Below are 20,810 nucleotides of genomic sequence, written 5' to 3' on the forward strand. Positions count from 1 at the left end.
ACTATAAAAATATAAGAATCTTCAGTTATCTTTTTGTCACTGTTTTATAACATTGAAAAGTGAAAGTGTTAGTTGCTCAGTTGTGTCCAAGTCTTTTCAATCTCATGGACTGTAGCCTACCAGGCTCCTTTGTCCATGGGATTCTCCAGGTAAGAATAGTGGAATGGGTAGCGATTCCCTTCTCCAGGGGATCTTTTCAGCCCAGGGATTGGACCTGGGTCTCCTGGATTTCAGGCAGATTCTTTACCATCTGAGCCACCAGGGAATATTTTTTTTAACATAATATTATGGTAAATTGGTATATGCTACTTGACTTTAATTTGTTAACCTGAAAAAATATGTTTTCTACAGTGTTTGATCACAATTATCAGCCTATTAAATATCTATTTGTTCAATTTGCTAATTATCCTCTTCAAAGCTTTAGTCTTCTCTGGTGGCTCAGATGTTAAAGAATTTGCCTACAATACAGGAGATATGGGTTTGACCTCTGGGTCAGGAAGATTCCCCTGGAGAAAAAAGTGGCAACCCACACCAGTATTCTTTCCTGGAGAATTCCATGGACAGAAGAGCCTGATGAGTTACAGTCCATGGAGTTGCAAAGAGTCAGACACGACTGAGTGATGAACACTTCACTTCACTTCAAGTCTTCAACACCATTACTGATTTTGTGTGTTGGTTCTATTAATTAATCTCTGAAATGGGATAAGTGTGTCCTAAAAATTTTGACTTTCCCTATTCTTTCATTTCTGCCATTTCTCAATTTATTGGAAGCCATATTATAAAGTGAAAGTGAAAGTCATTCAGTCGTGTCCGACTCTTTGCGACCCCATGGACTGTATAGTCCATGGAATTCTCCAGGCCAGAATACTGAAGTGGGTAGCCTTTCCCTTCTCCAGGGGATCTTCCCAACCCAGGGATCGAACCCAGGTCTCCCACATTGCAGGTGGATTCTTTACCAGCTGAGCCACAAGGTACATACATATACAACAATATTATGTCTTCTATAAAGCTGAAATTGTCTTCAAATTTCTGCATGCCTATAGACAGGCATTATTGCTCTTAAAATCTATTTTCATATGCTGCTATATGTATTAATCACACATACTATAATCTGTTTTCATACAACACTTGTAGATATTTTGGTAATAGTATATATCACGTTCCAGAGCCAAACATATCTGAGTGGCCTTACAGTCTTCATCTAGAAACACAAATCTTTATACCCTCACTGACAACAACAAAAAGTTGATGAAAACAAGAGAAGAGATTCAGAGAAACAGAACAAGAGCAAGAGCAAGAGCAAAAAAAAAAAATTATTGGATCCACGTAACTGAGAAATGATTAACTTTATCTATTTTAGGTCATATGCCTCAGTTCAGGTCAGTCACTCAGTCATGTCCGACTCTTTGTGACCCCATGAATCGCAGAACTCCAGGCCTCCCTGTCCATCACCATCTCCTGGAGTTCACTCAAACTCGCGTCCATCGAGTCAGTGATGCCATCCAGCCATCTCATCCTCTGTCATCCCCTTCTCCTCCTATCCCCAATCCCTCCCAGCATCAGAGTCTTTTCCAAAGAGTCAACTCTTCGCATGAGGTGGCCAAAGTACTGGAGTTTCAGTTTTAGCATCATTCCTTCCAAAGAAATCCCAGGGCTGATCTCCTTCAGAATGGACTGGTTGGATCTCCTTGCAGTCCACGGGACTCTCAAGAGTCGTCTCCAACACCACAGTTCAAAAGCATCAATTCTTTGGTGCTCAGCTTTCTTCACAGTCCAACTCTCACATCCATACATGACCACAGGAAAAACCATAGCCTTGACTAAACAGACCTTTGTTGGCAAAGTAATGTCTCTGCTTTTGAATATGCTATCTAGGTTGGTCATAACTTTCCTTCCAAGGAGTAAGCGTCTTTTAATTTCATGGCTGCAGTCACCAACTGCAGTGATTTTGGAGCCCCAAAAGATAAAGTCTGACATTGTTTCCACTGTTTCCCCATCTATTTCCCATGAAGTGATGGGACCGGATGCCATGATCTTCGTTTTCTGAATGTTGAGCTTTAAGCCAACTTTTTCACTCTCCTCTTTCACTTTCATCAAGAGGCTTTTTAGTTCCTCTTCACTTTCTGCCATAAGGATGGTGTCATCTGCATATCTGAGGTTATTGATATTTCTCCCAGCAATCTTGATTCTAGCTTGTGCTTCTTCCAGTCCAGCGTTTCTCAGGATGTACTCTGCATATAAGTTAAATAAACAGGGTGACAATATTCAGCCTTGACATACTCCTTTTCCTATTTGGGTCCAGTCTGTTGTTCCCTTTCCAGTTCTAACTGTTGCTTCCTGACCTGCATACAGGTTTCTCAAGAGGCAGGTCAGGTGGTCTGGTATTCCCATCTCTTTCAGAATTGTCCACAGTTTATTGTGATCCACACAGTCAAAGGCTTTGGCATAGTCTATAAAGCAGAAATAGATGTTTTTCTGGAACTCTCTTGCTTTTCCCATGATCCCTTTTCCCATGGGATCCATGATCCCATGATTGGCAATTTGATCTCTTGTTTCTCTGCCTTTTCTAAAACCAGCTTGAACATCTGGAAGTTCACGGTTCACGTATTTAATCACCCCCTAAATCAATGTTGATGGCTCAGGAATTATAGGGCCTTAGTAATTTTCCCAACTTGGATTTAAGTCTTGAATCTACCCAGTGTAGTCTCAGAATTCTAGAAAAATCTGTCCCTGATATTGTCACATATACCTTTACAGTTACAACACGCTCTGCAGCTCCAAATACGGTACCATTTTATTTTATGAAATAAGCGTATGGCAATCTGACTAAGGATTTTTATACTGTTCTAGATGATTTTGCAGCTAGAAAAGTCTGCATAGGGAATATGTGCCATAGCACTAGCTCCTGGGGAGTCTTGGCCATAGAACTTTGAGACTACATTCTGCCTGTCCTTCATTTCTCCTCATTGCCGTCTAGGTACAGATGGGATAACTACCGGTGGCCAGCCCCGGTTGGATCCAGGGATTGCCTCGGGAGGACGGCATTGGCAAAAGGATAGATAAAAGGAGAAAGAGACAGAGGCTTGAACTAACTGGTTTACGCAGAAAGCCAATAAAACCTGGGACATCAGGATTGCACTGACCATGGAGGCCATAGGCGCCCTCTCAAATTGCGGAAAGTACCCCACCTTAGGCACCTTCTCGAGTGGGTCTTAGAAGCCCAGGCAAATAAGTGGTCTCAGAGGGCCCCTGTGCTCCAAATTAGTCATCCTGAAGGAAGAACAGAGAAGAAAAGGAGAGAAAAGGAAACAAGAAAGAACAGCATGAGGAGACTAAGCTTGATGAGCATGGCCCGCAACTTTATTTTCCAAAGTAGCTTTTATAACTCAAGTTGTGCATAGAGGATAATAGCGGGTGTAGAGTCATGCAAGGTCAACAGTCCTTGACCCTCACCGAAGCCAGGCTTTCTTTCTGAAAACTTATCATACGCAAAGGCTTTAGGTGATTTACATCATCTTCTGGCCAGGAGGCCTGTTAACATTTTATGACCCTTTCTTCTGAATAATGGTTAGTCAATCAGAAAACTTATTTTCTCTAAAGGTGATTATTCTAAAGTCAGGCGCCACCCTCTGAAAGCATTAGATAAAGTTGCATGCCTATAGGGCAAAAGTGTGGTGGCTTATAACAAGAAAAGAATTAACTCAAGGGTCCAAGGTTACAAACATTAAAGCTACTCCTTACATTTCTATATACCAGCTATATTAATCAATACACTCCCAGGGACACAGTAGGTAAGAGATATGGAAACTTGGCAACAAGCAGTAGCTCAAAAAAGAAATCCTCTACTAGTTCTATTCGAACAATTTTAACTCTCTGAGAAGCTCTGCACTGTTAGAATATCTTAAGCTTCCAGTGCCTCTCGTGGTTGGGAGGCTGTGAACAATCACATGCGTAGCTGCAGGAGTCCAAACAAACCTGTCAGGCAAGCTAGAAAGTCATCAGAGGGGTTTGAATTGAAACACTCCTATTATGCCCAGGAGACTTATTAACTAGAGCTCTAAGTTGATTTTCTTCAGAGAAAGGTGATCGGGGTAGCCCCCCGTTAATGTCAGAAGAGTTGGTGAAAGTCGTGAAATAGCAAAACAGATTTTGGGTTAGGGGTAGATGCTTGGGCAGGTCCAGGGGGCCTCTCGAGTTCTGATTCGCCTTTGCATGTCAAATCCTCTCCGCATGACCTTTGTCATGGGTGGGAACTCCCGTGCTGGCTCCTGGCAGATAACCAAACCCTGATTCACAGGGTTAAAGACCTGTAACAGAAACTGGTGACTAAGTGAAATTCTTGAGCTCCTTTTACAGAACAGCAGGTAAGGGAACAGGTTGTTTGAAAACTCCTATTGTAACAAAATAAAACTGGTCGATACCAGGTCAAACCAATACAGCTCATCAGAATCTGCACAGAAGAGACCTTTTTGTCCCATAGGCGACCCACTGTCATCACAGCCCAAAATTCACCAACCTGTTTCACACTGAATCCTCTGTATTTGCACATGTCCCATGAAGAAGCATGTAACCAAGATAAACTTGCACAGAACACCAATTATCTCACTTTTCCTTACCACCAATCACCTTTCTCTAAGGCCTAAGACCATTCTGCTTCTTTCTCCTGTCAATATTCTAAGCACCTGTCTTCCTGGGAGGCAGACCTGAGACTTGTTCTCTTGCCTCCTTACTGGGTGGCCTCTGCTGCAAACCTTGGTGTCTCAGTGTTTTGGCTTGTAGCTCCTTGGGCAAAAGAACCTGGTTCCCTAACAGCAGCAGTCAGGCTTTTAACTTGTAGGTTAGTACAACACCTTAGGATACAGAAAAGAATGGAAGAAATCTGAATCAACCCCCAAACCCCAAAGGTGGATCCACCTTAATAAAAGAACAGGAAAAAAAAAAAAAAACAGTGAATATTTCTGGGCTATAAAATCAAGGTTAAATACACAGGTTCCTCTGTCCATGGAATTCTCCAGGCAGGAACACTGCAGTGGGTTACCATTTCCTTCTCCAGTAAAGAAAGAAATGACCGAGTTAAAAAGAAAATACTTTTTTTAAAAAGGAAAGAGAAAAATAAACTAATTAAAGGGCTTTTCAACTGAGAAAAATTAATTAAAAAATCCCTTCTTTCACAAAAACACTCCTGAGAGACAGGCTGTTGAACTCTCATCCTACCATTATTTGGGTCTCATTCACTGTGGGGTCAGGAATGCCTAAGTCACCTGTGGAGGAGGGACGAAGTTGGGTTTACCCAGCCAGGCAGGGAGGAACCCTTATCTCCCTGGCTTTCCTGGAAGGCATCTAGGTTACTGCCTCCAGGAAAGGGGGAAAAAAAAAAAGAAGTCCTTCTGTCCTTTCAATTTCGATTCTCATAAACCCCACCCACACGGGGTGACTTTTAATAACCAACTGGCTTTTCAGCTGCTGAATATAAGAGCGGTATCCAAAGGAGCCAGAAGCAAGAGGAGCCCTAAGGGCGATCCAGAGCAGCTGACTTGACTCCCAGCTGCAGTGTCTATTCCAAGTAAGTTTGCTCCTAAACTTGACCTTCCAAGTACTCTTCTGTTAAATAACGACAATAAAATCCCCCAGTGCAGGCCCTATCCTGGGGGAGGGGAGGCGAGGATGGCCCTGTGGGGTCAGAGCATAGCTCAAGCAGCTCAGCGTGGGTTGGCTTTGAGGCATGTCACCCTGATGCTCTGCTCCTCTTGGAGCATGTAGCAGTTGCTGTTTTTCAGCCGCTAAGATGGTGTCCAACTCTTTGCGACCCCAAGGGCTGCAGCACCCCAGCTTCCACTACTTCCTGGGGTTTGCTCAAACTCATGTCCATTGAGTCCATGATGCCATCCAATCATTTCATCCTCTTTCACCCCTTCTGCTTCGGCCCTCAATCTTTCCCAACACCAGGGTGTTTTCCAATATGTTGGCTCTTCATATCAGGTAGCCAATATTGGAACTTTAGCTTCAGCAACTGTGAATGAATGAATGAATTCCAATGAAGTCCTTCCAATGAATATTCAGAATTGAATTCCTTTAGGATTGACTGGTTTGATCTCCTTGTTGTCCAAGGGAACCCCCTAAGCAGGGCTGGAGCAAAAAGTCCGGCATGGGACAAGGAGGAGAGTATGCTTCATCTTCTGAGAAAAAGGGGCTGAAGTCCTTTTTAGGACTGAGGGCCCAAACTCCCAGCCCCCTCGCAGAAGCCCTGGGTGCAGTCTCCTCCACCAGCCCCCTCCATCATGACTGCATCCCGCTGGGCACTTGTGGTAGTCCACAGACAATTTAAATCCTAACAGATTAACAGTGGATTTTTTTTTCTTAACATTCAATAATCTGAATAATACAAAATTATTATTTGAAATAATTCAATCTCATTCTTAATGAAAAAATACTAACTGTAAGCCCATTCATGTGTATTTACCATGCTTTTTTTTTTTTTTTTAAATACCTGGTCAATACCATACTGCCATTTATAACTCCTGATGCTTGCTGAAAATACAGAGTGTGGGGTACTTTTAACTATCACTTCAAATAACTCTACTGAATAGTAACCATTGGAAACTGTTCATCATCTTCTGCCACCTAGTAACCCTATTTCATTCTAGTTATTTAATTTTGAAGTTTCTTGGTTTGAAAACCTCAGAATATTTTTAATTAAAAAAAAATACACTGTAAACTCATGGACTCCTACCAAAGCTTTATGAATATTTTGACTCAGAAGTGAATGCTACTGTATTTGTTGCTTAAAACTGTTCACCTTAAAAATAGTGATTTTTCAAGTAAAAATGGGTTTACTCATGAATTGCAGGGGAATTGTCATTTGGGACAAGCAACCTGTAGCAAAAGACATGGGGCAAATTCAACCAAGAAAAAGAGGAAGTTTCTCTGTCTTATTTTATAGAGAAGAGTAGTAAGTTGGAAAGGATTGTTTTAAAAGAAAGTCCATTGGAGAAAAGGGAGAGTTCAAGGTAATGACCCTTTTCCCTTGGCTGGGTTGCTGGGGTTTTCCTGGGTTCTTCTAGGAGATGTGAGGCATACTTTTTCCTGTTGGGGCCTCTCACTGGAGAATCTCCTGTTGAAGATTTTTTCCTTGGGATTTGTGATTGTCAATTCTCATAACTGATCTCCAGTGGTACTGTGTGAGAGGTCTTCTTTCTGGCCTGCTGATTCCATTTGAGTGAAGTTTCCTTTTATTAATTTTCACCTAACACAGCTGTAAAAGGTCATTTTACTGCTGTCTCTGCTCCCTATCCACTGTAGGAAGAAAAAAAAAAAGAGTAAGAGAGAGTGAGAGAAGAAGAATTTTCAGAGAGGAATTCTTTTGAGCAAATTCATGATTTTTCCTGACTGAGAGATTTTAGATAACTTATATTTCTTGGCAAATTGCAACTTACAGAATGCACCAACACATTATAACATATTGTCCAACTTATTTACTGTTGAAGTCATACATTAATGCAGGAAAAGTTTTAATACTTTCTGAGAACTCATATCTTACCATCTGTATAGTAATGAATCAGGCAGGAATTACTGTTTTTCTTATAACACTGGTAAGAAAATGGAGGCTTTGCACATAAGTTCCTTTTTCAAGGTTTCAACAGACAATAAGTGACTTGAACCCTCAGGTTTGAACCCTGGCAGCCCAACTCCAGAACCTGTACTTGGACATCTCGGGGCAGCTTTCAGCTCCTCCAGCCTGACTCTTCCCCCGTTGCTGTTCTCCCTCTCAGTTGTTACTGCTTGGGCCTCCCAGCCTGCTCATCTTCCTCTTGGGTTGTGTCCTCCCACTGCTGCAACCAGGGAAGGAAGTGTCACTTTCTCAGGCCAAAGCCAACTCTCCCCTTTCATTCAGAAATTACCCTCCCAGTCTTCAGAGACACACAATTGTAAAATTAAATAGGATTGACTATGTGCTTGTATAACTTGAAGAGTATGGTAAGCATTATGACATATGTAATCCTCCTAATGACCCCAATACCTACATGGATCACAGCCTTTTCATGGTGAAGGGACATCACCAGATAGTCAATACTGAAATCAGATTGATATATTCTATGCAGCCCAGATTGATGGATCTCTATACAGTCAGCAAAAACAAGACCTAGAGCTGACTGTGGCTCAGATAATGAGATCTTTATTGAAAAAGTTAAGGCTTAAATTGAAGAAAGTAGTGAAAACTGCTAGTACATTAGGTATGACCTAAATATATCCCCTTAGGAGACTGGTTTGGTTTGTGACCCTACGGACTGTAGCCTGCCAGGCTCCTCTGTGCATGGGATTATTCTCCAGGCACGAAAACTAGAGTGGGTTGCCAATTCCTTCTCCAGGGGATGTTCCCAACCCAGAAATTGAACGCAGATCTCCTGCATTGCAGGCAGATTCTTTACTGACTGCGCCACAAGGGAAGCCCTTGATTATACACTGGAGGTGATAAATAGATTCAAAAGATTAGATCTGATAGAGTACCTGAAGCACTATGGACAGAGATTCATAACATTGTACGAGAGGCAATGACGAAAACAATCCCCTCCCCCGCAAAAAAAAAAAAAAAAAAAAAGAACTGCAAGAAAGCAAAGTGGTTATCTTAGGAGGCCTTACAAGTAGCTGCGAAAAGAAAAGACGTGAAAGGCAAGGGAGAAAGGAAAAGATCAACTGAATGCAGAGTTTCAGAGAATAACAAGGAGAAATAAAAAGGCCTTCTTAAGTGAACAATGCAAAGAAATAGAGGAAAACAATAGAATGGTAAAGACTGGAGATGTCTTCAAGAAAATTGGAGATATCGAGAGAACCATTTCGTGCAAACATGGGCACAATTAAGGATAGAAGCAGTAACAGAAGCAGAAGAGATTAAGAAGAGGTGGCAAGAATACACAGAAGACCTACACACACAAAAACTTAATGTCCTAGATAACCACGATGGAGTGATCACTCACCTAGAGTCAGATATCCTGGAGTGTGAAGTCAGGTGCACCTTAGGAAGCATTACTATGAACAAAGCTAGTGGAGGAGGTGGAATTCCAGCTGAGCTATTTCAAATCCTAAAGGGTGGTGCTATTAAAGTGCTGCACTCAATATATCAGCAAATATGGAAACCCAGCAGTGGCCCCAGGACTGGAAAAGGTCAGTTTTCATTCCAATCCAAAAGAAGGGCAATGACAAAGAATGCTCAAACTACTGTCCAGTCTCTCATTTCACATGCTAGCAAGGAAATGCTCAAAATCCTTCAAGCTTGGCTTCAGCCGTACATGAAATGAGAACTTCCAGATGTAGAAACTGGATTTAGAAAAGGGAGAGGAACCAGGGATCAAATTGCCAACATCTGTTGGATCATAGAAAAAGCAAGGGAATTCCAAAACAAAAACAAAAAGATCTACTTCTGCTTCATTGACTATGCTAAAGGCTTTGACTGTGTGGATCATAAAAAACTGTGTAAAAATCTGCAGGAGACATGAATATCAGACCACCTTAAATGCCTCCTGAGAAACCTGTATGCAAGTCAAGAAGCAACAATTAGAACTGGACATGGAACAATGGACTGTTTCAAGATTGGGAAAGGATGATGACAAGGCTTTATATTGACATCCTGCTTATTTATTAATAATGTATATGCAGAGTACATGATGCAAAATGCTGGTTTGAATGAATCACAAGCTGGAATCAAGATGGCTAGGAGAAATATCAACAGCCTCAGATATGCAGACGATACTACTCTAATGGCAGAAATTGAAGAGGAACTAAAGAGTTTTTCATGAGGGAGAAAGAGGAGAGTGAAAAAGTTGACTTAAAACTCAACATTCAGAAAACTAAGACCATGGCATCCAGTCGAAGCAGTGACAGATTTTATTTTCACGGGCTCTAAATCACTGCAGATAGTGACTGCAGTCATGAAATTAATAAACCCACACACCTATGGACACCTTATCTTTGACAAAGGAGGCAAGAATATACAGTGGAGAAAAGATAATCTCTTTAACAAGTGGTGCTGGGAAAACTGGTCAACCACTTGTAAAAGAATGAAACTAGAACACTTTCTAACACCATACACAAAAATAAACTCAAAATGGATTAAAGATCTAAACATAAGACCAGAAACTATAAAAATCTTAGAGGACAACATAGGCAAAACACTCTCCGACATACTTCACAGTAGGATCCTCTATGACCCACCTCCCAGAATATTGGAAACAAAAGCAAAAATAAACAAATGGGATCTAATTAAAATTAAAAGCTTCTTCACAACAAAAGAAACTGTAAACAAGATGAAAAGGCAGCCTTCAGAATGGGAGAAAATAATAGCAAATGAAGCACCTGACAAGCAACTAATCTCAAAAACATACAAACAACGCCTTCAGCGCAATTTCAGAAAAATAAACCGCCCAGTCAAAAAATGGGCCAAAGAACTAAATAGACATTTCTCCAAAGAAGACATACAGATGGCTAACAAACATGTGAAAAGATGCTCAACATCACTCATTATCAGGGAAATGCAAATCAAAACCACAATGAGGTACCATTTCACGCCAGTCAGAATAGCTGCGATCCCAAAGTCTACAAGCAATAAACGCTGGAGAGGTTGTGGAGAAAAGGGAATCCTCTTACATTATTTGTGGGAATGCAAACTAGTACAGCCACTATGGAGAACAGTGTGGAGATTCCTTAAAAAACTGGAAATAGAACTGCCACATGACTCAGCAATCCCACTGTTGGGCATACACCCTGAGGAAACCAGAATTGAAAGAGACATGTGTACCCCAATGTTCATCGCAGCACTGTTCATAATAGCCAGGATATGGAAGCAACCTAGATGTCCATCAGCAGATGAATGGATAAGAAAGCTGTGGTACATATACACAATGGAGTATTACTCAGCCATTAAAAAGAATACATTTGAATCAGTTCTAATGAGATGGATGAAACTGGAACCTATTATACAGAGTGAAGTAAGCCAGAAAGAAAAATACCAATATAGTATACTAACGCATATATATGGAATTTAGAAAGATGGTAATGACAACCCTGTATGCGAGACAGCAAAAGAGAAACAGATGTATAGAACAGTCTTTTGGACTCTGTGTGAGAGGGAGGGGTGGATGATTTGGGAGAATGGCATTAAAACATGTATAATATCCTATAAGAAACTAATCGCCAGTCCAGGTTTGATGCAGGATACAGGAAGCTTGGGGCTGGTGCACTGGGATGACCTGGAGGGATGGTATAGGGAGGGAGGTGGGAGGGGGGTTCAGTATGTGGTACACGTGTACACCGGTGGTGGATGCATGTTGATGTATGGCAAAACCAATACAATATTGTAAAGTAAAAAAAAAAATAATAAAATAAAACAAACAAAAAACACTTGCTCTCAAACCAGTCAATCCTAAAGTGGTTTTCTTGTACACAACAGATAATTGAGTTTTGTGTTTTTAATCCACTCTGACAGTCTCTGTCTTTTAATTGGTGTATTTAGACTATTGATATTGAAATTGATTACTGATAAAGTAGGATTAATATCCACCTGACTTTATACTTTTCACTATTCATTGCCCATATCTTTGTCACTATTTTATCTTTCACTCCTTTTCTAACTTTTGGTTTTAATTATGCTTTTTATATGATTCTATTTTCTATCCTTTCTTAGCATAGCAATTATACCCTTTAAAAAATTGTTTTAAACTGTTTGCCCTAGAAATTGCAATATACATTTCTAACCAATCCATGTTCAGTGTCAAATAACACTATACCACATCACCAATAGCACAAGCACCTTAAAATAACAAAATATTCCTAACTCTTCTCTCTGGTCTTTTGTATCATTGCTATAATTCATTTCACTCATACATACTCTTCAATCTTCAAATACACTGGCGCTATTATTGCTTTAATAAATTGTTGTATGTTAGATCAACTTAGAATAAGAGAAATATATTTTTATTTTCTTGCCATTTATTCCTCCTTCAGTGCTCTTCCAGTCTTTATGTAGATCCAAATTTCTGATATATCATTTTCCTCCTCTGAAGAACTTTAAACATTTCTTACAAATCAGGGTTCCTGGTGAGAGATTCCCTCAATTTTTGTTTGTCTGAGGAAGTACTTATTTCTCCTTCACTCAGAAGAATAATTTCAGTAGACACAGAATTCTAATTTGGTGTTGCTATTTCTTTCAAGATTTTGATTATTTCACTGCATTCTCTTCTTGCTTGTATGCTTTCAAAGGAGACGTCTGATATAATTCTTACCCTAGTGCTTCTATGAGTAAAATAAAATCTCTTTGGCTTATTTCAAGATTTTCTCTTTGCCTTTGATTTTCTGTAGTTGAATATGATGTGCTTTTCAATTTGAAAGTTTCTATTGACACACCTCCAAATTCACTGAGTCCGTCCCAATCATGTTCAGTCTACTGATGAACCCACCAAAGACATTCTTCATTCTGTCAGCATGTTTTTAGTTTCTTGTATCTCCTTACAATTGTGGGAGTTTCCATTTCTCTCCCTACATTACTCACTTGTTCATTCACATTTTCCTCTTCTCCATTAGATTTCTTAGCATATTAGTCACAGTAATTTTAAATTTAGCTGTCTGATAATTTGCAAATTATTTGCAAATTGCCTTGTCTGAGTCTGGTTCTGATACTTGATTTGATGCTTCAGACTGCTTTTATGCCTTTCAGCATGTCTAGTAATTTTTTGTTGAAAGCTGGCATAGTTTATTATTTTGAAGGACCTGAAGTAAATACGTCTATAGTGTGAGGTTTTATGTTAACGGTCAACAGGTTAGATTGTGTTTACCACTTGTTTTGGCTGCTGTGTCAGGAAATAAAATTTCCTTACTGTTAATGTTTTTGTCTCTTTGCTATCTTTTGGTTTCCCTAGAAGAGTGGTCCCGATACGTTTTGGAACCAGGGACTGGTCTTATGGAAGACAATGGGAGTGGAGGTAGAGGATAGTTCAAGCGGTGATACTAGTGATGGGGAGTGGCACATGAAGCTTCCCTTTCTTGCCCTGCAGCTCACCTCCTGCTGTGCAGCAAAGTTCCTAACAGGCATGGACTAGTACCAGTCTGCAGCAGGGGGTGAGGGGAGTTGGGACCCCTGCCTGCCCTAGGGAACTTTTATCAGTTCGGTTCAGTTCAGTAGCTCAGTCGTGTCCGACTCTTTGCGACCCCATGAATCGCAGCACGCCAAGCCTCTCTGTCCATCACCATGTCTTGGAGTTCACTTAGACTCACGTCCATCGAGTCAGTGATGCCATCCAGCATCTCATCCTCTGTCGTCCCCTTCTCCTCCTGCCCCCAATCCCTCCCAGCATCAGAGTCTTTTCCAATGAGTCAACTCTTCACATGAGGTGGCCAAAGTACTGGAGTTTCAGCTTTAGCATCATTCCTTCCAAAGAAATCCCAGGGCTGATCTTCTTCAGAATGGACTGATTGGATATCCTTTTATACTACCATCTAAATCAGTATGTCTCCCCAAATATCATATGTTGAAAAACTTATGCCCAATGTGCTGGTTTTGGTGGTGGGGCCTTTAGGAAGTGATTAGTTCATGAGCCCAGAACAATCATGAATGAGTGTAATGCTTACATAAATTCATACCACGTACCATGCCCATACCATACCCTTGCTATGGTAGTTATATTTTTAGTCTTTTGAGGAACCTTCATACTGGTTTTCATAGTGGCTCCATCAATTTACATTCCCACCAATAGGGTACATACAAATGCTATAGTTTAAAAGTCTTTTGCATTCACTTTAAAGGCATTGTTACTCTGTAGATTATTCTGGTTGACATTTTTCATTCAACACTTTAAAAGAAATGTTATTCCACTTTCTCCTAGCTTATGTAATTTCCAGCAATGTTTCTTTCCAAGCCTAGTTTTTGCTCTTTTGTATGTAATGTTTCTTTTTTCACTGCTTGTCTCTAAGATTTTCTGTTCATAATTGGTTTTTATTACTAGTCTGTGGGGCGCAAGGCCGTATTTATCTTATATTTGTTTTGTTTGGGGTTCTGTGAACCTTTGATTGGTCATTTGTCTCTTTTATTAATTTTGGGAAATTTTCTCTTCAAGTATTTTTCCTGCCTCTTTCTTTACTTCTTCTATTTTTATTTTTCCAGTTATGTGCACGGAAACCTTTTGTCATTGTACTGGGGGATATCCTAAACTATTGAAGGCTCAGAATATTTTTTTCTCTCTATTTCTGTGTTTCCATGTGGTTAATGACTATCGATCTGTCTCAGATTGTATGGTTCTTTCCACCAATTTGTTCATATATTTTCTGTTAATTCCTTTAAAAGAATTCTTAGTCACTGATATTGTGCTTTACTTTTATAGGATTTCCATTTAACTCTGTTAATAGCATGCAGTCTTTGAAAAATTTTAGTGTGTTCATGTGTGTCATTCACCTTTCCAGGAGATTTTTCAACATAGTAATAGTGATTTCAAAGGCCCCGATTGTTCCACATTAGGTTTATTTCTGATATTGTTTCTGTTCTTTGTCTTATCTCATTATGATGCATAGTTTTAACTTGGATTTTTTTGTTTGTTTGTTTTTGTTTGTTTCTTGTTTTTGCTTGACTCCATTTTTATTATATGCTTAGCACTGTAAAAAAAAAGTGGATATTGAGATAATAAGATTTATAGTTGAAAAATAGCACAACCTCTATTTTGGTTAGGATGATTGTGGGGGGCATTTATTCAGTGTAGTAATACATCTGTGCTGAGTTTTGTTGTTGCTACACTACATCAAGTCCACCACAAGCTTCACATTCCTCCAGTGGAATTCTACTATTTGTAGTGGAAGACCTGAAGCACCAGAAGACTCTTTTAGTTTTCCTGTTCCATCCTCAACCTTTAGCAGACCCTGCATACTTGTCTTGTGGGCAGTCTCTGTGCTCTTGACCTATTCCAATGGTAGACTGCTGTTTTTGTTTTGTTGTTGTTGTTGTTTATTTACTCAATGCAAGGCTTTGTTGAATGCCTGCATACTCTTAGGTTTTCCAGGTAAATCTATTGCACCTCAAACCTTGAAAAACTCAGTCAGTCTGCCCAACAAAGCTTATTGCATATCTCCTGCCCTCCATCTACTATTTCTTATGATACCTGATGGAGGCCAATGGAAGATTTTATATGAGTATGTGTGAATTTCTCTTATGTCAAGGTTTATTGGGGATTCTGGCCATTGTGCAATATTCAGGAAGTTTATTAAAATTTTTGTTATTCTAATATCTGTAATCAGATAAAAGATAACTTGTTTATGTAGCTCATCTTCTCAAAAGGGATTGCAACTCTTTGAAATTCTATCTTCTTGCTTTGTGACCTAACTTGGGATAGGTTTTTAAAAGAATGATTTTATAGATTATTTGGCCTTTTTTTTCTTTTCAGATTGGAGCAATGTTCTCTTGAGACATTTTGGATTCTTAGTAGTTTGGAACATGGATCTCATTTCTCTTAATTAGTCACTCTAAGTTTACCAATTTCATAAACTACCAATTTTACAAACATTTTGGTTGCTTTGACTCTCTTATTATATAGTGGTTTTCTACTTCACCAAGTCTGTTTTGCTTTTATTTTGGTTTCTTCTACTTTTTCTGCATTTGGATCACTTGAAGAGGTTGATATTTAGCTTGTTTTCTACTTTAATTCTTTACTAGTTTATGGCCTGAGGATATGAATTTCACTGAAATTAGTGATTTAACTGCATCTTGAAGTCTGAAATATAGTATTATCAGTATTGCTCATTTAAAAATATTTTCTATTTTTCAAAATAAAATTCTTTGTGGTGTATAGATTATTTAGAATTATAACATAAAAATATAAGAATCTTCAGTTATCTTTTTGTCACTGTTTTATAACATTGAAAAGTGAAAGTGTTAGTTGCTCAGTCGTGTCCAGCTCTTTGCAACCTCATGGACTATAGCCTACCAGGCTCCTTTGTCCATGGGATTCTCCAGGCAAGAATAGTGGAATGGGTAGCAATTCCCTTCTCCAGGGGATCTTTTCAGCCCAGGGATTGGACCTGGGTCTCCTGCATTTCAGGCAGATTCTTTACCATCTGAGCCACCAGGGAATATTTTTTTAATATAATATTATGGTAAATTGGTATACTCTGCTTAACTTTAATTTGTTAACCTGAAAAAATGTTTTCTACAGTGTTTGATCACAATTATAAGCATACTAAATATTTATTCAATTTGCTAATTATCCTCTTCAAAGCTTTGGGCTTCTCTGGTGGCTCAGATGTTAAAAAATTTGCCTACAATGCAGGAGATATGGGTCAAGAATATTCCCCTGGAGAATAAAGTGGTAACCCACACCAGTACTCTTGATGGAGAATTCCATGGACAGAGGAGCCTGATGAATTACAGTCCATGGAGTTGCAAAGAGTCAGACATGACTGAGTGACTAACACTTCACTTCACTTCAAGTCTTCAACATCATTACTGATTTTGTGTGTTCGTTCTATTAATTAATCTCTGAAGTGGGATAAGTGTGTCCTAAAAAATTGTGACTTTCCCTATTCTTTCAGTTCTGCCATTTCTCAATTTGTTGGAAGCCATATTATAAAGTGAAAGTGAAAGTCATTTAGTCGTGTCCGACTCTTTGTGATCCCATGGACTGTATAGTCCATGGAATTCTCCAGGCCAGAATACTGAAGTGGGTAGCCTTTCCCTTCTCCAGGGGATCTTCCCAACCCAGGGATCAAACCCAGGTCTCCCACATTGCAGGTGGCTTCTTTACCAGCTGAGCCACAAGGTACATACATATACAACAATATTATGTCTCCTATAAAGCTGAAATTGTCTTCAAATTTCTGCATGCCTATAGACAGGCATTTTTGCTCTTAAAATCTATTTTTATATGCTGCTATATGTATTACTCTCACACACTATAGTCTGTTTTCATATAACACTTGTAGATACTTTGGTAATAGTATATATCACGTTCCAGAGCCAAACATATCTGAGTGGCTTACAGTCTTCATCTAGAAACACAAATCTTTATACCCTCACTGACAACAACAAAAAGTTGATGAAAACAAGAGAAGAGATTCAGAGAAACAGAACAAGAGCAAGAGCAAAAAAAAATTTTTTTTCTTGGATCCATGTAACTGAGAAATGATTAATTTTATCTATTTTAGGTCATATGCCTCAGTTCAGTTCAGTCACTCAGTCATGTCCGACTCTTTGTGACCCAATGAATAGCAGCATGCCAGGCCTCCCTGTCCATCACCATCTCCTGGAGTTCACTTAAACTCACGTCCATCAAGTCGGTGATGCCATTGAGCCATCTCATCCTCTGTCATCCCCTTTTCCTCCTGCCCCCAATCCCTCCCAGCATCAGAGTCTTTTCCAATGAGACAACTCTTCTCATGAGGTGGCCAAAGTACTGGAGTTTCAGTTTTAGCATCGGTCCTTCCAAAGAACACCCAGGACTGATCTCTGTCAGAATGAACTGGTTGGATCTCCTTGCAGTCCAAGGGACTCTCAAGAGTCTTCTCCAACACCACAGTTCAAAAGCATCAATTCTTTGGTGCTCAGCTTTCTTCACAGTCCAACTCTCGCATCCATACATGACCACAGGAAAAACCATAGCCTTGACTAAACAGACCTTTGTTGGCAAAGTAATGTCTCTGCTTTTGACTATGCTATCTAGGTTGGTCATAACTTTTCTTCCAAGGAGTAAGTGTCTTTTAATTTCAAGCTGCAGTCACCATCTGCAGTGATTTTGGAGACCAAAAAGATAAAGTCTGACAGTGTTTCCACTGTTTCCGCATCTATTTCCCATGAAGTGATGGGACCAGATGCCATGATCTTCGTTTTCTGAATGTTGAGCTTTAAGCCAACTTTTTCACTCTCCTCTTTCACTTTCATCAAGAGGCTTTTTAGTTCCTCTTCACTTTCTGCCATAAAGGTGGTGTCATCTGCATATCTGAGGTTATTGATATTTCTCCCAGCAATCTTGATTCCAGCTTGTGCTTCTTCTAGCCAGCGTTTCTCATGATGTACTCTGCATATAAGTTAAATAAACAGGATGACAATATTCAGCCTTGACATACTCCTTTCCTATTTGGGACCAGTCTGTTGTTCCCTGTCGAGCTCTAACTGTTGCTTCCTGACCTGCATACAGGTTTCTCAAAAGGCAGGTCTGGTAGTCTGGTATTCCCATCTCTTGAAGAATTTTCCACAGTTTATTGTGATCCACACAGTCAAAGGCTTTACCCTAGTCAATAAAGCAGAAATAGATGTTTTTCTGGAACTCTCTTGCTTTTTCGCTGATCCAGCGGATGTTGGCAATTTGATCTCTGGTTCCTCTGCCTTTTCTAAAACCAGCTTGAACATCTGGAAGTTCACAGTTCACGTATTTAATCTCCCCCCTAAATCAGTCTTGGTGGCTCAGGAATTATATGGCCACAGTAATTTTCCCAGATTGGACTTAAGTCTTGAATCTACCCAGTGTAGTCTCAGAATTCTAGAAAAATCTGTCCCTGATATTGTCACATATACCTTTACAGTTACAACACGCTCTGCAGCTCCAAATACAGTATCATTTTATTTTATAAAATAAGCATATGGCAATCTGACTAAGGATTTTAATACTGTTCTAGCTGATTTTGCAGCTAGAAAAGTCTGCATATGGAATACGTGCCAAAGCACTAGCTCCTGGGGAGTCTTGGCCATAGAACTTTGAGACTACATTCTGCCTGTCCTTCCTTTCTCCTCATTGCCGTCTAGGTACAGATGGGATAACTACCGGTGCCCAGCCCCGGTTGGATCCAGGGATTGCCTCGGGAGGATGACATTGGCGAAAGGATAGATAAAAGGAGAAAGAGACAGAGGCTTGAACTAACTGGTTTACGCAGAAAGCCAATAAAACCTGGGACATCAGGATTGCACTGACCATGGAGGCCACAGGCGCCCTCTCAAATCGCGGAAAGTGCCCCACCTTAGGCACCTTCTCGAGTGGGTCTTAGAAGCCCGGGCAAATAAATGGTCTCAGAGGGCCCCTGTGCTCCAAATTAGTCATCCTGAAGGAAGAACAGAGAAGAAAAGGAGAGAAAAGGAAACAAGAAAGAACAACATGGGGAGACTAAGTTTGATGAGCATGGCCCCCAACTTTATTTTCCAAAGTAGCTTTTATAACTTAAGTTGTGCATAGAGGATAAGAGGGGGTGCGGAGTCATGCAAGGTCAGCAGTCCTTGACTCTTATCGAAGCCAGGCTTTCTTTCTGAAAACTTATCATATGCAAAGGCTTTAGGTGATTTACATCATCTTCTGGCCAGGAGGCCTGTTAACATTTTATGACCCTTTCTTCTGAATAATGGTTAGTCAATCAGAAAACTTATTTTCTCTAAAGGTGATTATTCTAAAGTCAGGCGCCACCCTCTGAAAGCATTAGATAAAGTTGCATGCCTATAGGGCAAAAGTGTGGTGGCTTATAACAAGAAAAGAATTAACTCAAGGGTCCAAGGTTACAAACATTAAAGCTACTCCTTACATTTCTATATACCAACTATATTAATCAATACACTCCCAGGGACACAGTAGGTAAGAGATATGGAAACTTGGCAACAGGCACTAGCTCAAAAAAGAAATCCTCTACTAGTTCTATTCTAACAATTTTAACTCTCTGAGAAGCTCTGCACTGTTAGAATATCTTTTTTTTTTTTTTTGAAGTTAGAACACTCCCTTTTATTTTTTTTCTCCCTTTTACTAGACACAAAAATAAACTCAAAATGGCTTAAAGACTTCAATAAGACATGACATTATAAAACTTCTAGAAAAGAACACAGGCAAAACTCTGACATAAAATTGTACCAATGTTTTCTTAGGTCAGTTTCCCAAGGCCAAAGAAATAAAAGCAAAAATAAACAAATGGGACTTAGTCAAACTTGTAAGCTTTTGCACAGCAAGGGAAACCATAAACAAAACAAAATGACAACCTACAGAATGGGAGAGAATATCTGCAAATTATGCAACCAACATGCAGCTCAACATCAAAAAAAAAAACAAACAAAATCATAAAAGTGAGAAGACCTAAACATCATTTCTCCAAAGACATACAGGTGGCCAAGAGCCATAAGAAAAGATGCTCAATATCACAAATCAAAACTATGATGAGGTACTACTTCATACCAGTCAGAACGGTCATCATTGAAAAGTCTACAAGTAAATGCTGAGGAGGGTGGGGAAGACAATATATCTTAAGCTTCCCATGCCTCTCATGGTTGGGAGGCTGTGAACAATCACATGCGTAGCTGCAGGAGTCCGAACAAACCTGTCAGGCAAGCTAGAAAGTCATCAGAGGGGTTTGAACTGAAACACTCCTATTATGCCCAGGAGACTTATTAACTAGAGCTCTAAGTTGATTTTCTTCAGAGAAAGGTGATCGGGGATAGCCCCCCGTTAATGTCAGAAGAGTTGGTGAAAGTCGTGAAATAGCAAAACAGACAGATTTTGGTTTTGGGGTAGATGCTTGGGCAGGTCCAGGGGGCCTCTCGAGTTCTGATTCGCCTTTGCATGTCAAATCCTCTCCGCATGACCTTTGTCATGGGTGGGAACTCCCGTGCTGGCTCCTGGCAGATAACCAAACCCTGATTCACAGGGTTAAAGACCTGTAACAGAAACTGGTGACTAAGTGAAATTCTTGAGCTCCTTTTACAGAACAGCAGGTAAGGGAACAGGTTGTTTGAAAACTCCTATTGTAACACAATAAAACTGGTCGATACCAGGTCAAACCAATACAGCTCATCAGAATCTGCACAGAAGAGACTTTTTGTC

At 39.9% G+C, this 20,810-nt stretch overlaps 1 protein-coding gene across 1 annotated transcript in view; it reads left to right on the forward strand.

The window, feature by feature from the left end:
- The first annotated feature begins 5,464 nt into the window (after positions 1 to 5,464).
- The window catches only part of LOC113889642 (guanylate-binding protein 4-like), a 56,335-nt gene continuing 40,989 nt past the window's right edge, over positions 5,465 to 20,810 (forward strand). Inside the window, exon 1 of the mRNA XM_027536621.1 lies at positions 5,465 to 5,563. The gene's annotated coding sequence lies outside the window, so the exon portion shown is untranslated. The remainder of the gene's footprint in view (positions 5,564 to 20,810) is intronic.

The sequence above is a fragment of the Bos indicus x Bos taurus genome, chromosome 3 (genome assembly GCF_003369695.1).
Source record: "Bos indicus x Bos taurus breed Angus x Brahman F1 hybrid chromosome 3, Bos_hybrid_MaternalHap_v2.0, whole genome shotgun sequence".
Classification (NCBI taxonomy): domain Eukaryota; kingdom Metazoa; phylum Chordata; class Mammalia; order Artiodactyla; family Bovidae; genus Bos; species Bos indicus x Bos taurus.